The sequence below is a fragment of the Panthera uncia genome (assembly GCF_023721935.1).
Source record: "Panthera uncia isolate 11264 chromosome A3 unlocalized genomic scaffold, Puncia_PCG_1.0 HiC_scaffold_12, whole genome shotgun sequence".
Lineage (NCBI taxonomy): Eukaryota > Metazoa > Chordata > Mammalia > Carnivora > Felidae > Panthera > Panthera uncia.
Genome location: NW_026057579.1, coordinates 29794740 through 29814127, shown reverse-complemented (window position 1 = coordinate 29814127; position 19388 = coordinate 29794740).

Below are 19388 nucleotides of genomic sequence, written 5' to 3'. Positions count from 1 at the left end.
ATTTATTTAGTATTATATGGGTCTTAAAAATTTATAAACACAAAATAAATGTTGAAATTAAGAGAAATGCTTTAAAAAATTATAGGCCAATCTCTGATGTAAGCATAGAAAGATTCTACACAAAATGTTAGCAAATTGAATTCCATCATATGAAAAAACATACACGATGGCCAATTTGGATTTATTCCTTGAATATGGGGTTGCTTTTATATTTAAAAATGACTAGTCAATGTAATTTATTTTATTAAAATAATATTTGGAAAACCTATATAACTATCAGAAATATACAAAATTATTCTTATGAAATCCAACATCCTGAGGTCAGATGAATGTCTACAGTCATATTTCTATTCATTTTTATACTGGAGGTACTTGCCAGTATAAGGATTTTTTTTTAATTTTGGAGATTTTTCTAGATTTATTGAGACATAATTAACATGTAACATTGTGCATATTTGAAGTGTACAACGTGTTGATTTGATACACATATATATTATGAAATGTTTACCACTTTAGTGTCAGCTAACATGTCAATCACCTCACATAATTGCCATTTCTTTTTTTGTTTTTGTTGTGTTTTGTTTTGTTTATGATCTCCTTAGCAACTTTAAAATATATAATACATTATTGTTACCTATAATCACTATGCTGTATACTAGATCCCCAAAAATGTATTCATCTTCTACCTGGAAGTTTGTACCTTCGACCAACGTCTTCCCATTTCCCCTATTCCGCTGCCCTGATAACCACCACTCTACTCTGTTTCTAGGAGTTCAGCTCTTTAACATTCTACATGTAAGTGAAACCCTGCAGCATTTATCTTTCTCTGTCTGACTTATTTCACTTAACATAATGCCCTCAAGATCCATTCATGTTGCAAACAGCACATCTGTGCACATCTGTGAATATACACATCTTCTTTAGCCATTCATTTGTTGATGGAACAAGTTGTGCGCATATTTTGGCTATTGTGAATAATGCTGCAATGAACATGGGATGCATTAGTATTATTGAGATTCTGATTTCATTTCCTTCGGGTATGGGATTCGTGGATCATATGGGAGTTCTATTTGTAATTTCATGAAGAACCTCCACACTGTTTTCAATTATGTTTGCAAAAATACACACCTCTCTCATAAAGGGTTGATATCCAAAATAGAGAAATAATGCATGCAACTTGATAGCGAAAAAACAAACATCCAAATAAAAAACAGGCAGAGATGGGGCACCTGGGTGGCTCAGTCCGTTGAGCATCTGATTTCGGCTCAGGTCTGATCTCACCATTCGTGAGTTCGAGCCCCGCATCAGGCACTCAGAGCCTGGAGCCTGCTTTGAATTCTGTGTCTCCCTCTCTCTGACCCTCTCCCACTCACACTCTATCTCTCTCTCTCTCTCAAAAAATAAATAAACATTAAAAGAAACAGGCAGAGAAACTGAGTAGATATTTTCCCAAAGACTCAAAAACACTACCCTAAAAATACTTTGTGCTCCACCTGTTCATCATTTCCTCTTCCTTTGCATCTATCTCCTAGCAACCACTAGTCTTTTTACTGTCTCCACAGTTTGGCCTTTTCCAGAATACAGTTGGAATTAGGACTCTGGGCGATAATGATGTGTCAGTGTAAGTTCATTGACTATCATAAATGTATCATCCTGATGCAGGATGTTGATGGTTGCAGAGGTGTGTGTGTGTGTGTGTGTGTGTGTGTGTGTGTGTAAGGGCAGAAGGTATATGGGAACCCTCTGTACTTTCCACTCAATTTTGATGTGAACACAAAACGATTCCAAAAAATAAAGTATACTTTAAAAATAAAATGATCCAAAAAGCATTTATCATAATCATATGATATGATATTTTATTCCAAAAAATAAAGTATACTTTAAAAATAAAATGATCCAAAAAGCATTTATCATAATCTGTTAAAATTACAGATTTCTGTTCAAAACACAACTTGACAGGAGTAAAAGGAAAGTTAAAGACCAGTGAACTTCTCAATTTTGTAATACTTCTAGCATACAAAAATTCAGGTTCAGAATATATGGAGAATCTTCAAAAATTGATAAAAAGAAAAGAGCCCAACTAAAATTAAAGCAAAAACTAGGGCAGGCATGTCACAGAAAGAAAGAATATGCAAGTTGCTAATAAGTAAGTGAAAAGATGTTCAATTTCATTACACAACAAGGAAATACAAATTAAAACCACAAGACACCGCTAGTTATCCACCAACCTTTTAAAAATTAAGTAACCTCACAGTGTAATGTGTTTCTGAGAATGCAGAGTAAAACAATACTATTGGTAATAGAAATTTTTGCAATCTGGTATTATCATTTTGCAATCTGGTATTATCGATTATACTGAATATCCACATATATGTGACTCATCTATCAATTCTACCTGTAAGCACACACCTCTTCCCAAATGCGTGTATATGTGGTCCAAAGGCATATTACAGAATGTTCATAGCATTGCTAATGATAATAGTCCCAATGTTAATATCTACCAATAGCGAATGGAATGAATAAATAAACCATGGACAGCGACATGGTGGACTACTATATGACACAGCAATGGAAGGGGGAAAAAAAAACGACTGATACACAAATATATGGAAAGAATGAAAGAAGTCAGTCAGAAAGAAATCAGTACTGTGCAAATCAACATATAAAATTTAAAAGGGCAAGGCTAAGCTATTTTGTTTCAATTCAAGATAGTGGTTACCTTTTGAGAGAAGAGAAGGTAGTTTAGAAGAGGGCTGAAGACAGCTCTTGGGGTGCTGGTAGCTTTCTACTTTATTTCTGGTTGTTTTATGAGTTGACTTTGCGTGTATTTATGATTTATGTGTATATTACATCAATAAAAACGTTTAATAAAAAATATCATGTGTAAGACTTTAATAGTACTAGAATCCCATTACTTGGACTTAAATATTACTATCTATGGCAATATGTCTTGGGCATTTTTACTTACCTCTCAGACTCATTTTTATTTTACATAAAATATGGTGAAACTATAAATCTCAGATTTACACAGTATGATATCATTAGTGTGCTCTCTGTCATCTAAAAAGCACTTAAGGGGCGCCTGGGTGGCGCAGTCGGTTAAGCGTCCGACTTCAGCCAGGTCACGATCTCGCGGTCCGTGAGTTCGAGCCCGACGTCGGGCTCTGGGCTGATGGCTCGGAGCCTGTTTCCGATTCTGTGCCTCCCTCTCTCTCTGCCCCTCCCCCGTTCATGCTCTGTCTCTCTCTGTCCCAAAAATAAATAAAAAACGTTGAAAAAAAAATTAAAAAAAAATAAAAATAAAAAGCACTTAATAAATGATATTTGTTGCTGTGTTTTTGTGCTATTTCTGTTGTTATTTTCATTATTTACTTCTTTCTTAAAGCAATATTTGAACCTTACGGATTCTTTCTTAAAGCAGTATTTGAACCTTACTGATTCCATTACAGATTTCATTTATTTTTTTTTCACTTTTCATGAGCATATGGCTCTTAAATTTGTGACAGTCCTGTAGTATAATTTTAGCATCAGTTTTATTACCACTCATATTTTAGTCTTGCGCAAGTTCCTTCCTCTCTTCTTCACTAAGTCTTACATCTTTAAAAAAAAAAAACACTGGGTTCAGGTAACACGAGAGCAAGAGTTTCTGCTTACTCTAAATTTCTGGTAAACTATGTTAAAATAATATTATGGTCACAGGTATATATAGTAAATGTAACTAGATCCAATATTAACCATATCTTGTTGAAGGGTCATTTATTTTATATTTTTGTGAGGTAACCAATTCTTACTTTATTCCTCATTGAAAGAAACTATAGGCTCTACAGATAAGCAAAAAGATAAAATGTCACACTCTATTTCCAATATCATTATTTATATTGTAGGGTAGATAGAGATAGAGACAGAGATAGATATTTATATAAGATATACATATATATTTCCTTGTAAACATAAACATACACATCCAATACATACACATGCGTTTTCTGCTTTCTCGTCACATGAGGATTTCCCTTTATTTCTTGAAAGCAGAATATGTGTGGGTAGAACATTGTGTTCTGGTACAAGGAAGTCTGCTGATGAATTATGCTGTTAGAAAATCATTTAGATTTTTTTTAGGAAAATACAGAAAAGAATGCTTTTAAAATTGTGAGGTAAAGAAAAATTCTCTTTTAGAGAAAATGTTTATAAGGGGGTATGTTGTAAATAAGGACCAAAAAGTGATGTTAAAAGAATAAGGATACATATCACTAATTAAATGACACTTCAAATTACTTGAATTGAGAGTAATATTAGGCAGCATAGGAAATCTTACAAAGAGATTATATATATACAGAGAGAGAGAGAAACAGAGAGAGAGAATGAGTGGAGGAGAGACAGAAGAAGAGGGAGAGAGAGAATCTTAAGCAGGATCCTCTCTCAGCGTGGAGCTGAAGCACAGCTCGATCCCTCCACCCTGGGATCATGACCTGAGCCAAAATCAAAAAACCATTCGCCTAGCCAACTGAGCCACCCAGGCGTCCCCACATAGCTTCCTTCTTATGGTACAATATCAAGAGAAATCATATTCCTTTACTCACGAGACATTTATGGAGTACCCTCCCTCACACAACACACACTTTCAAAGGAGCTGGGAAGACCTTTGTAAATGAGGTAGACAATTTCTTTGTGCTCTTATGAATTGTTTTCTAACCCCAGAGATAGACATAAACAACTAAACAAATGAGCAACGTAATTACAATTCTGATAGATTCTATGAGGGCAACAAAGAGGATGATAAAGTATATAGTAAATCTCAGGGTCCGCATTAGGTATATTTCCAGGACAGTCTTTCTGCAGAACTGATATTTGAACTGAGAATTGCAGGTGAGAGTGAGTCAGCTAAAGGAAGAGAATTTCAGTCAGAGATGAAGCACAAATTCTCCTTGGCGCAAATAGGGTGGAAAGGTGGAGGGAACGAAGGGAAGACAGGAAGGAAGGTTAGGTTTGATTGAATTCTCTCTTCAAAGATAGCCACACTTCACTCGGATATCACCTCCTAACAAAGGAATTTCCTGATCCTCTATCAAACTAGCGCCCCTTTTGTCATTCCCTGGTATGGATTGAATTGTTTCTATAAAATCCAGGAGTGGAAGCCCTTTCCACAATGTGATGATATTTAGAGGTGGGGCCTTTGGGAGGTAATTTGGATTATATGAGGTCATTAAGGGGGGAGTCCTCATAGTGGGGTCAGTGTCTTTATAAGAGGATGAAGAGACCAGAGACAGTTCCAGTATCCTTCGGATCTATTTTCCCCTATTATCAACACCTTACATTAGTATGGCGTATTTGTCTCAATTAAGGAACAAATGTGGATATGTTATTAATAACTAAAATCCATTCTTCATTCTGATGTCCTTAATTTTTCCCTGAAGTTCTTTTCTTCTCTTACCAAACCCCATTAGAATGCCACATTATAGGGGTAACTGGATGGATCAGTTGGTTAAGTATCCACCTTTCGCTCAGGTCATGATCTCATAGTTCATGAGTTCTAGCCCTGCATCAGGCTCTGTGTTGACAGCTGGGGTCCTGGAGCCTGCTTTGGATTCTGTGTCTCCATCTCACTCTTTGCCCCCAGCTCGCTCGCTCTCTCTCTCTCTCTCTCTCTCTCTCGGATACATAAACACTAAAAAAAGGATGTCATATTATTTTTAGTCATCACCTTTAGGCTCTTCTTGGCTGTAACAATTTCCCAGATTTTCTTTTTTTGCTAACCTTTACAGTTTGGAGACACAGCAAGATACTCCGGAACCATCTTTTATATTTCCTGTCCTAGTCAAGAATCCATCATTTCTCCATGGAACTCTGGTTCCTTTGGTTGGAGAATGGCTTGAGAAAACAAGATTACCATAGCTTTAGAGTAAGTCTTGAAATAGGGCAGTGTGACACAGTGTGTTTTTCTTCTTCAATATTGTGTTGGATATTCTAGGTCTTTTGCCTTTCTATATAAACCTTAGATTTGTTTTATTGATAACTACAAAATAAGTTGGATTTTTTTAAGTGTTTATTTTGAAAGAGAGAGAGTGTATATATGAGAGTGGGAGAGGAGCAGGGAGAGGGAGAAAGAGAATCCCAAGCAGGCTCCTCACTGTCAGAGCAGATCTCATGAGATTATGACCTGTGCGGAAATCAAGGGTCAGATGCTTAATTGACTGAGCCACCCAGGTACCCCCAAAATAAGTTTGATTTTAATTGGGGTTGCATTCAATAAATAGATCAAGTTGGGAAAAAATGAAGTTCAAACAATACTGAGCCTTCTAATCTATGAGTATCAAGTATCTCTGCATTTATGTAGATTTTCTTTGATTTCTTCCATCAGAGTTATTTCATTTTTTCCACAAATAGATCCTGTATATAGTGTTTTGTAATTTTTGGTTCCACTATTAGTGATATATTTTTCTTACTTCAAATATCAATTGTCCATGACCTTGTTCCTTATTTTAGGGGAAAAGCCATCTGCCTCTGAAAGTGTTTATTGAATTACACATTTTGTTATACACATTTATATAATAAAATACCATCACTACATTTGACTATTATCCACTGTCAAAGACCTATGTTTATTGTTGTGGTAAGTAGGTTGTGATAATTGTTCAATAAAAATAGTAACAAATAATTTTAATAACGTTTCATTTTCTAAAGATTTTTTAATGCTTATTGATTTTTGAGAGAGAGAGACAGAGCATGAGTGGGGGAGGGGCAGAGAGAGAGAGGGAGACACAGAATCCGAAGCAGGCTCCAGGCTCCGAGCTGTCAGCACAGAGCTGGACATGGGGCTTGAACCCATGAATCATGAGATCATAACTTGAACCAAAGTCAGATGCTTAAGAGACTGAGCCACCCAGGCGCCCCTAATAACCTTTCCTTTTCTAAAAATTATACACATACACATTAGAAAAGCATTAAATAATACATTTAAACACGTTAATAAATAACACCTTGGAAAGTGGGATATAGGTAGCATCTTCCTTAGAACTTTATTATAATTTCCAATTATTCTTCATTGAACAGACATTATTATTTCTAAACAAAGCGATAAGAACATGCTCATAAATTAGATGTTCTAGACTGAAGACGTTTTTCAGTGTGTTCATTGGAGACTCCTGCCTGGTTTCCTGAGTTAAGTATTTTCCACAGAATGTAAGTGTAAAAAGACTGTGACCATCCCCACTCTCACTTTGAAGAAGAGAAAAAGAGAAAAAATTGAGACAGGGTTGAACAGTAATGAACCCTGAGAGGATCAGAAAGTAGAAGAAAAAGTAGAAACTAATCCCAAGTCAGAGAAGATGTTAGACACTGCTTTCAGATCCGAAAAAACAATGGCATTTGCTCTAAGAATCCCAGAACAGGAATCCCCAGTTGGAGTTCACCAAGTTGTTAGGAAGTAGCAATGGAAGGACTGTGTTCCTCCCACTCGCCCCATGAGTGAACATCGTATAGTGATAGAGGCTCGTGCACTACTAAGAACACTTTCGAAAAGTTGATTTGGAATATTTGTAACAATATTTATCAATAACTGGAATAGGAAACTTCTTAGAGTAAGACCACCAGAGATAAATAAGAGGTACAATCTCTCTTCTCTATTTGGAATGAAAAAAAAATTGTTAACACGAAATACAGCTATTGGAATTTCAGTTTTGCATAACAGGATGAATTTAAAAGAGAAAGATAAGAAAGGTTTTCAGCTAACAATAACAGCCATCTTGTACCTAATTCTGAGACCACCATAATCCACACTACTGAGGTACAGGCAGCAGTAGACAGAGCTGAAAACCCAGTAGGTTAATTAACTTGTTACAAATTACTAAGACGTCCAAGGGCCAAGTTAAAATTCAAGTTCAGTTCTAACACCCTCCAAAGGTCAGACTTATTCCATAATAGCATGTTATTATTTCTTTTAGATGTTGCTAGGCAGGAAACCTTACCAAAATACACACACACACACACATATATACATATATATACACACACATATATATATGTGTGTGTATATATATGTATATATGTGTGTGTGTGTGTGTGTATATATATGGAGAGTGAGATGAAATTATAGTAAGGGGATTTGTTGATAATAAAAAAGTAGGAAATCCATCCCATTTATTAACTTCTCTTTCTTGAAAGTCAGCCAACTAAGCTGGGAGAATGAGAGAAAAATACCTACAATGACCTAGACACAGAATTGCTTTTTTCATAGGCAAAGGGTAACTTATGTATTGATTGTCTAGCCAGAGAAGGAGAGTCATAGTTGACCTTTGTTTAGGAAACAACTTCTGTTCCTTTCCAGAAAGTGATTTCTTCCTCCTCTTTGCATTACCATATATAAATACTGCCTTTAAATTATGTCTTATATTAAAGGTTAAAACAGTTGCTGCCTATACATACATCTATAATTTACAGCACATTGGTATGCTTTTATATTTATATATTGCTCTAAATAGCATATTCCCAGCTTAGGGTCTATTATTACGTCTGACAAAATTGAAATGAGAACATTAGAAATTTGAATTTAGCGAGGTATGGGACCCTTAGGGACTATACAGCACATTCTTAAAAAGTTAATCCCATACAGCATTGAATTACTCCAATGCCCTTGAGGACTTATATGTTCTGTATTTTAAGTAATCTGATTCATAGCTTTTGTTTATATATAAAAGTAGAGGACATTATATGGTTACTATATATGCCTTTTTAAAAATAAAGGACAATTTTCTTTTCTGGTAAAATAGCATCTGTATGCTTCATTTGTATTGAAACATAAGCTCTTTTTTAAAAATTTCAAATTTCAATTCTTTTCTAAGCATTGTGCATAGAATAATTTACATTTACCTCCTGGATTTAGTTCTTCAGTTTTAAGAATATTTCCTAATTTATAGCATTATTGTATGCTTAGATAAAAATCGATGGGATGCTTACTAACCAAAATACTTTCCTCAAATGTTTAATCATAATATAGAAGTTCCTTTGGGTAACCTCTTGTGAATTTCATATTTCAGAATTTATTCTCTACAATACTATGTGATGAGATTACTAAAAACATAAATAAGATCTAGGTCAGCAGAATGCCACCCAAATCTACATAACAGCCTTCATAGATTTACCATTCATACTATGGCTGAAGTTCTCATATGCTTCTTATTTCATGAGAATAAAAGTGTCCTTTGAAGTAATATGCTATTTTTCCTATCATACTATATGTTTGGAACTCATAAGATTCTCTCATCTTTCAGACTATATTCTGTATCTATGTTTCCTAGACTCTTTTACTTAACATTTCGGGGGAAGCCCCCATCAGCCACACCCTTGTCAGCTGAAATTAACACTATAAATAAAACTAAGAATTAGTATCAGCTTTCTCTTCTAGTTTTTCCCATGAAACTTGGAGAATTTCTCTAAAGTGTTTATGGATAAAACCACCAAACTTTTGACAAATGAGAGCCATACTGAAATTAGAGATTGCTTGTCCTAAACTCCTATTTGAATTCATCCAGACCAAAGGTTTTTGTAAAGTTGTCTGGAACATTAGCTGACATCTTGTGGGCACCCTTTCTAGTACAGGGCTAATAGGGAAAGAAACCGAACATTTCATTTCTCTGACAGACAATTTTTTAAATGTGCAATAAGGAAATGTGTTATGAAAGCATAGTTTGAAGACTGGGAATTTGGCATACATTACTGAAGGATGGGTATTCTGAGAGGCCAGGTGGTGGGCCAAGTAGAGGACATTAAAAGATAACGAGATTGTGGGGCACCTGGGTGGCTCAGTCGCTTGAGGGACTGGCTCTTGATTTTGGCTCAGGTCATGATCCCAGGGTCATGGGATGAACCCAGCCTTGGGTTCTGCACTTAGCTTAGAGCAGGCTTGGAGTTCTCTTTCTCTCTCTCTCCCTTTGCCCCCTTCCCCTACTCACACTCCCATTCTCTCTCTAAAATAAATAAAATGGAAAAAAATATTAAAAGATAATGAGATCACAAAAATGGAAGTTATAACAATGCCATGGGAATGCTTTAATGTCTCTTTTCACCCCTTAGAGTTGAGAACCATCAGGCAACCCATCAGATCTCTTCTTGGCCTAATACTCTAATGGGAAAAAAGGTGAAAAGAGCTTGGGGGATTTACATTTCAGTTCCTAGATCAATAAAATTAAGATTCAGACAAAACTCTAACCTCAGGATAAGGACAGGTGCCATGGTAAGGCACTTGGGAAGTCTGAGTAACAGCCATGAAAGCATAAGCACATGGCATTAGATAATTTCTTCTTTGAAATGAATCTTGGTGATAGTCCTATTTAAGGTTTTTCTGTTTGGTATATTTAGGTTGTACTCAGTTTCCTGAATTTAAAAGCAGAGAAAATGATCTAATCTAGGGAAAAAAGTAGGCTGTAATTGAGGTTACGGTGAAAGGTGGCAAGGACAAAGGAGTTAGGGGAGAGAGTGGCAGAAATCAAGTAGGAGAAGGAAGGAGCCATGGAGTCTTGGGTAGAGATGGGGAAATGTGTAATTTCAAGAGCATGGTTAGGCTTCCATAGTCAAAGAAATATGGGATGTCATCTAAATTCATTAGTTTATATCTTCAGAAGATGACAAATGTGTCTCTTAGCCTAATTATGTTCATCTGCACACATACAGCCTGGAGGGCTCCCTGAGAACGCATGAGTGGGATGGAGAGGCCATGCAGGACATCAGAGCTCAGAAGATCAAAGAGTTAAAGAAAGTTTCTGCAAGGAACACCATTGATTATATAGTTAGAGTAACTCAGAATGATAGTAGGATTTAAGGAATGAAGAAGACAATATTTGTCAAATTAATTAATTATCACCCCCTACCTATCAGTCATTTTGGCTTTTAAATAAATACCTTTAATTATGTCACAGTCATGATTGGCCAAGCAAAGCCTTTACAGGTTTTAATTGCTCTGAAAGGTTGGAGGGCTCTTGAACATATTGACATGAAAGTTTAATGCTGGAATTTTTTTTTCTTGATTATAATTATTACCATAGTGATCTACCAAAAAAACCATTTAACTGTATTAAATTATTCTACACATCTGAGGGGATGGACTGGTTGTAGAAGCAGGGAGGTCCTGACACAGGTAAGTAAAGACCTCTTTATTGGGACAGGTGGAAGAAGGAAATGTATCCCTTCCCAGCTCCTGACTCCTGATTAAGTGGCTTAATAGAATACAGAATCAAGAGAAGATAACCTACGCCGCAGTCTGAGACTAACCCAACTTTACCTACCTGTATTTCCAAGCATGAAACCTGCAAGTGCAAATGTGAGTTTTGGTTGAAATTAAAGGTGGCCACACACACCTTGACAGGGCGCAACAGTGCGGGAGTGTGGACCTGTTTACCGCATCTGCACGTAATGGTAAGTTTAAATGGTAGAGCCAGCTGTCTCTCTACAGATGTGAGCACTGAGACTCAGAGTGGGTAAGTTGCCTGTTCCTTTCACCCAGGGGAAGCCAGGGTGGAGGATCAGCCTACCCGTCCACGTTCTTGTGACATTTCAGCATCTGCTTCTGGAAAATACTTTCTTCTTCCCTTTTCATTCTTCTATTTCTCTCATCTCCCTTCTGCACCACATCCTCTTGTACTGTCTTCTCCATCCTGTGCTCTCCCCTTCCCTACAGTTTGCCTCTCTTGCTTTCTGTCATAAATGGCAAAATCCTAACAGAGATTTCTCACTCTAAAGGGCTGGTGGTTCCCCGGGGGTTCTGATGGCTCAGGAGGTCATGGCTGTACTCACTGGCCTTTGTCTCTGGCCATGGAATTTTAGGACATACATAAATATATACTTGCAAATGAATATAATTTAGCTAAGATACTTGACTGCTTACACCTATTTATATTTCATCATGTACTTAAAGTGTTTATAAATGGAGCTTTTATCCTTGTTCTGCTGTGACTGTCTTCTTGTCAGCTTTGAACAGCACTCTGCAAAGGATTCAAAGACACCAAATACATATCTGTATTTGTTTTATGTTTTAATAAATCTACTTTGGGGCGCCTGGGTGGCTCAGTCGGTTGGGCGTCCGACTTCAGCTCAGGTCACGATCTCACGGTCCTGAGTTCGAGCCCCGCGTCGGGCTCTGGGCTGATGGCTCGGAGCCTGGAGCCTGCTTCCGATTCTGTGCCTCCCTCTCTCTCTGCCCCTCCCCAGTTCGTGCTCTGTCTCTCTCTGTCCCAAAAATAAATAAAACGTTAAAAAAAAATTAAAAAAAAAAAAAGAAATCTACTTTAATTCATTCTCTTTTTTGATACAAAAGGTTATGGGGGAGACTCACCTAATAAAAGGAAATTAGAAACCATGTAAGCAGAATATTAAAAAGATAGCCATGTACCACACACAATTATGGAAATTTCCAGAGTGCCTTTGGCTCAGGTGAGTTTCCTTAGTATAGCAACCCTCCCTCCTTTTGCAAACACATGGGTGTGGGGGGGGTTTTGTAACTGTCTCCTCATTGCTCCATTCAGTGTCTCTGAGAGGAGGGTGAAATGGTTGGGAAGGCTTTCCTTTGGGTATCTAGATGGAGAAATGGGCTCTGCATGGCCGCCATTTGCAGAAAGTAAGGGGGTGAGACAATGGCAGTCATGGGACACATGGGACATGTGCAGGACTTCCTCATCAACATCATGCAGACAGTAACTGAGGTCCCCCATGAACCTCGAGAAGATAGGATAGAGTTGGGGACTGTAGGCAAATGTCAGTAGGTGAGTGGACTTGGAAATGGAAGCAGACACTCAGACTGATCTGGGTTCCTTTGGAAAATAATGCCAGGAGATCTCATCTTTGAGGCGTGGGGGTCTGCTTCATTGTTTTGTGGCAAGGGGATGCCCACCCATAGCACACTTTCCTGTGCTGGCCCTAGTTCCTATACATTTCTCCCCATACCTGGGCTATGGCCATGTTTTTAATTTTCCCCCTCTAATTGACATATAATTATCATACATTGTATTAGTTTCAGGTGTACAACAAAACGTTTACACATTCATACCCACTGTGAAATGATCATCACAATTAAGTTCAGTCACCAGCCATCACCATTGAAAATTTCCAAAAAGTTGTTTTCTTGTGATGAGAACTTTGAAGATCTACCCTCCTGGCAACTTCACATACACACTAACAATACCACTAATGATAGTCTCTTGCTGAACACCATGTCCCCACAACCTAGTTACCTTGCAGCCAAAATTCTGTACCTCCCCACCAACTCCACCCATTTCATCTGCCCACCTCTCCAAACCCCACCCATATGGCAACCTCCTCTCTTTCTATGTGTCCATGGAGTGTTGCTTTGTTTGTTAGATTCCTCATATAACTGAGATCATTTATCTTACTCTGTATGACTTATTACTTAGCTTAATGCCCTCAAAGTCCATCCATATTGTCACAACTACAAGGAATTTCTTCTTTCTTATGGCTGAATATTACATCGTGTATATACACCACATTTTCTTCATCCATTCATCCCTTGATGGACACTTCGGTTGTTTCCGTATCTTGACTGTTATAAATAATACTGCAGTGAACATGGGGGTGTGGATATCTCTTTGAGATGATTTCCTTACCTTTAGATAAATACCTAGAAGAGAATTGCTGCATCATATGGTAGTTCTTTAATTTTTTATCTGGTTTCCATAGTGGCTGCAGCAATTTACATTCCCCCAATAGTATTAAATTATACTATTCTTATAGGGAGAGAAAAACTAGAAATTAATAATGACTTTGAAGTTTAGGAATTGAAATAGTAAGATGTTCATTGGGCTGTTTGAGCTGTGTGTGCATTCTTCCTGTTATCATTAGAAATGAACCCTTACACCCCTCCTCTCCTACACCCAAAATAAGACAATGAGAATAAGTGCCCTTTTCCCCAAAAAGCAGATGAACACTCCGGTATCTTTTAAGAGCAGTTAAATCATTCATAATGTGACATGAATTATAAAGAAACACAATTTCTGGTTTCTGTTCAAGAGGAAACGTGCACCTCTAAAAATGTAAAGTGTCATGTGAAGAGAAAATTCCTCCTGAATATTGCTAGTTTTCTCTCCCTGCTAATTTTAGAGGTGTTACCACACAAAACCTGCCTTCATTCAAGATGCAGTGATTGCCAGTGATTGAATCAGACGGCACCGATAGAACTGTGATGAGTTTGTACCAATAACACATTTAAAAATAATTTCTACTAAAAATATGTTCTATAAGACTTAATTAACAACCAGAGTTCCCAGTTTATACATGAGATATAAACAGAAAATATATTTTGAAATCTTTACCGCAAGCCTGTATGAAAATTGGATGTTCAAATGAGGAGGAGGGTTGTGTATGGCAGTTTTTCTAACAAGACAGCTTGGCTGGAAGGGACTTAGACCAGCAGAGAAGTAGGTGGCAGATGTGATCCCTTATCTCTTTACCTCTTGTAAAAAAACGTTTAATGACTCTATCGATGAGCGGGCCAGATCACACTAAATTTACAATTCTTTCTATGTCTTTTATGTTAAACCAGAGGATGAAGTCTTTGCACTATAGCTAGGTTGTTAAACCTGGGAAATTTGGACCACAGGGCAATAGTAAGAAGAGAGGATTAAGCTAATTCTAAAGTCTTAATAGCAGAGATAGCCTTATAATTCTGTGGTACGCCCACGTGAGATCCATGGCATCCTCTAATAGAAGGTTCTCTCCCTCCTGCTTGCTCTTCCTTTCTCAACATGTCAAGCAGACTAAGAGGGCCACAGAATCACAGACACCTTCCTGGGATGGGGAGTGCTGTTGCAGTTGGAGAAATGGTAGATGTCCCTGTAGGGAAACGTGTTGTTGTTGTTGTTGTTGTTGTTGTTGTATATACAGTATATTTTCAGTATTTGGTGTATTTATAGTACCTTTTTAAACCTTGTATTTAGTTATTTATTTATTTTAATTTAAATCCAAGGTAGCATATAGTGCAATAATGATTTCAGGAGTAGAATCCAATGATTCATCCCCTACATATAACACCAAGTGTTCATCCCAACAAGTGTTCTCCTTAATGCCCCTTATCCATTTAGCCTATCCCCCCGCCCCAAATCATCCAGCAACCCTCAGTTTGTTCTCTGTATTTAAGAGTTTCTTGCATTTTGTCCCCCTCCCTGTTTTTGTATTATTTTTGCTTCCCTTCCCTTATGTTCATCTGTTTTGTATCTCAAATTCCACATATGAGTAAAGTCATATGATACTTGTCTTTCTCTGACTAATTTTACTTAACGTGATACACTCTAGTTCCATCCACATTGTTGCAAGTGGTAGGATTTCATTCTTTTTGATTGCTGAGCAATACTTCAGTGTGTGTGTGTGTGTGTGTGTGTGTGTGTGTGTGTGTGTGTATCACTTCTCCATCCACATCGATGGACACTTGGGTTCTTTCCATATTTGGGCTATTGTCGATAACACTGCTTATAAACATTGGGGTATGTGTGCCCCTTTGAAAGAGCACACTTGTATCCTTTGGATAGATACCTAGTAGTGCAATTGCTGGGTCATAGGGTAGCTTTATTTTTAATTTTTGGAAGAAACTCCATACTGTTTTCCAGAGTGGCTGCACCAGTTTGCATTCCCATCAGCAGTGCAAAAGGGTTCCTCTTTCTTCTCCACATCCTCCCCAACATCTCTAATTGCCTGAATTGTTCATTTTAGCCATTCTGACAGGTGTGAGGTAATATCTCATTGTGGTTTTGATTTGTATTTCCCTGATGATGAGTGATGTTGAGCATTTTTTCATGTGTCTGCTAGCCATCTGGATGTCTTCTTTGGAAAAGTGTCTATTCATGCCTTTTGCCCATTTCTTCACTGGATTATTTGTTTTTTGGGTGTTGAGTTTGATAAGTTCTTTATAGATTCTGGATACTAACCCTTTATCTGATATGTCATTTACAAATATCTTCTCCCATTCCGCTGGTGGCCTTTCAGTTTTGCTGATTGCTTCCTTCACCATACAGAAGTTTTTTATCTTGATGAGGTCCCAGGAGTTCATTTTTGCTTTTGTTTCTCTTGCCTCCAGAGACATGTTGAGTAAGAAGTTTCTGGGGCTGAGGTCAAGAGGTTTTTGCCTGCCTTCTCCTGTAGGGTTTTGATGGCTTCCTGTCTTATAGTTAGGTCTTTCATCCATTTTGAGTTTATTTTTGTGTATGGTGTAAGCAAGTGGTCCAGGTTCATTCTTCTGCATGTCTCTGTCAAGTTTTCCCAACACCATTTGCTAAAGACACTGTCTTCATTCCACTGGATATTCTTTCCTGTTTTGTCAAATATTAAGTGGCCATATGTTTGTGAGTCCATTTCCGGGTTCTCTATTCTGTTCCATTGGTCTGAGTGTCTGTTTTTGTGCCAGTACCATACTGTCTTGATGATTACAGCTTTGTAATACAGCTTGAAGTCCAGGATTGTGATGCCTCTTGCTTTGGTTTTCTTTTTCAAGATTGCTTTGGCAATTCAGGATCTTTTCTGATTCCATACAAATTTTAGGAATCTTTGTGCTAGCTCTGCGAAGAATGTTGTTGTTATTTTGAAAGGGATTCCATTAAATATGTAGCTTGCTTTGGGTAGTATTGACATTTTAACAATATTTGTTCTTCCAATCCATGAGCATGGAATATTTTTCCAAATTTTGTGTCTTCTTCAGTTTTTTCCATAAACTTTCTGTAGTTTTTAATGCATAGATTTTTCAACTCTTTGGTTAGTTTTATTCCTAGGTATTTTATGGTTTTTAGTGCAATTGTAAAGGGGATTGATTCCTTGATTTCTCTTTCTGCTTCTTCATTATTGGTGTATATAACCGCAACCGATTCCTGTGCATTGATTTTATATCTTGCAACTTTGATGAATTCATGGATCAGTTCTAGCAGTGTTTTGGTGGAATCTTCTGGGTTTTCCAGATAGAGTATTATGTCATCTGTGAACAGTGAAAGTTTGACTTCCTCCTGGGTGATTTGGATGCTTTCTATTTCTTTGTATTTGAATGCTGAGGCTAAGAATACTAGTTGAATAACAGTGGAGAGAGTGGACATCCCTGTTGTGTTCCTGACCTTAGGGGGAAAGATCTCAGTTTTTCCCCATTGAGGATGATATTAGCAGTGGGACTTTCATATACGGCTTTTATGATTTTTGTGGTATGATCCTTATGTCCATTCTTTCTTGAGGGTTTTTATCAAGAAAGAATGCTGTATTTTGTCAAATGCTTTCTCTACATCTATTGAGAGGATCATGTGGTTCTTATTATTTTTTTGTTAATGTGATGTGTCACATTGATTGATTTGTGGACATTGAACCAGCCCTGCATCCTAGGTATAAATTCCACTTGATCATGGTGAATAATTCTTTTAATGTATTGTTGGATCTGGTTGGCTGGTATCTTGTTGAGAATTTTTGCATTCATGCTTATCAGGGAAATTGGTCTGTAGTTGTCCTTTTTAGTGGGGTCTTTGTCGGGTTTTGGAATCAGGGTAATGTTGGCCTCATAGAATGAGTTTGGAAGTTTTCTTTCCATTTCTATTTTTTGGAACATCTTCAAAAGAATAGGTGTTAACTCTTTTTTAAGTGTTTGGTAGAATTCCCCTGGAAAGTCATCCAGCCCTGGGCTCTTGTTTGTTTGTTTGTTTTTTTTTTTTTCTTTGTTTCTTTGTTTTGTTTTTTGAGATTTTTAATTACTAATTCAATTTCTTTACTGGTTATAGATCTGTTCATATTTTCTATTTCTTCCTGTTTCAGTTTTAGCAGTTTATATGTTTCTAGGAATTTGTTCATTTCTTCAAGATTGCCCAATTTGTTGGCCTATATTTGCTCATAATAGCCTCTTATTTGTATTTATGCAGTGTTGGTTGTTATCTCTCCTCTTTCATTCTTGATTTTTTTTGTTGTTGGGTCCTTTATTTTTTTGAACAAACTGGCTAGGGGTTTATCAATTTTGTTAATTTTTTCAAAGAACCAGCTCCTGGTTTCATTGATCTGTTCTACTGTTATTTTTTTTTTCATTTTGATAGCATTGATTTCTGCTCTAATGTTTATTTCCCATCTTCTGTTGGGTTTAAGTTTTATTTGCTGTTCTTTTTACAGCTAATTAAGGTGTAAGGTTAGGTTGTGTATCTGAGACCTTTCTTCCTTTTTTATGAAGGCCTGGATTACTATATACTCCCTCTTATGACCACCTTTGCTGCGTCCCAGAGGTTTTGGGTTGCTGTGTTATCATTTACATTGGCTTCCATGTACTTTTAAATTTCCTCTTTAACTTCTTGGTTAACCCATTCATTCTTTAACAGGATGCTCTTTAATCTCCAAGTATTCATTGTCTTTCCAAATTTTTTCTCGTGGTTGATTTCAAGTTTCATAGTGTTGTGGTCTGAAAATATGAATGATACAATCCCCATCTTTTTGTACTTGTTAAGGGTTGGTTTGTGTCCCAGTATGTGATCTATTCTGGGGAATGTTCCATGTGCACTTGAGAAGAATGTATGTTCTTTTGCTTTAGGATGAAATGTTCTGAATATATCTATTAAGTCCATCCAGTCCAGTGTTTCATTCAAAGCCATTGTTTCCTTGTTGATTTTCTGCCCATTGATATAAGTTGGGTGTTGAAGTCCCCTACTATTATGGTATTTTTATCAATGTGTTTCTTTATGTTTGTGATTAACTGATTTATATATTTGGGTTTTCCACATTGAAGGCATAAATGTTTATAATTGTTAGATATTCTTGGTGTATAGGCCTCTTAATTATGATATAATGCCCTTCTTCATATCTTGTTACAGTTTTTATTTTAAAATCTAGATTGTCTGATATAAGTACGGCTACTGTGGCTTTCTTTTGACAACCTTTAGCATGATAGATGTTTTTCCATCCCCTTACTTTCAATCTGAAGGTGTCTTTAGGTCTAAAATGGGTCTCTTATAAACAGCATATAGATGGATCTTGTTTTCTTATCCATTTTGATACCCTATGTCTTTTGATTGGAGCGTTTAGTCCATTGACATTTAGAGTAGGTACTGAAAGATATGAATTTAGTGCCATTGTGTTGCCTGTGGAGTTAGAGTGTCTGGTGGTGTTCTCTGATCCTTTCTAGCCTTTGTTGCTTTTGATCTTTTGTTTGTTTGTTTTGTTTTGTTTTATCTTTTCTCCCCTCAGAGAGTCCCCCTTAAAATTTCTTGCAGGGCTTGTTTAGTGGTCACAAACATCTTTAGTTTTTGTCCATCTGGGAAACTCTTCATCTCTCCTTCTATTTTGAATGGCAGCCTTGCCATTAAAGAATTCTTGGCTGCATATTTTGCCAATTCAGCACATTGAATATGTACTGCCACTCCTTTCTGGTCTGCCAAGTTTCCATGGATAGG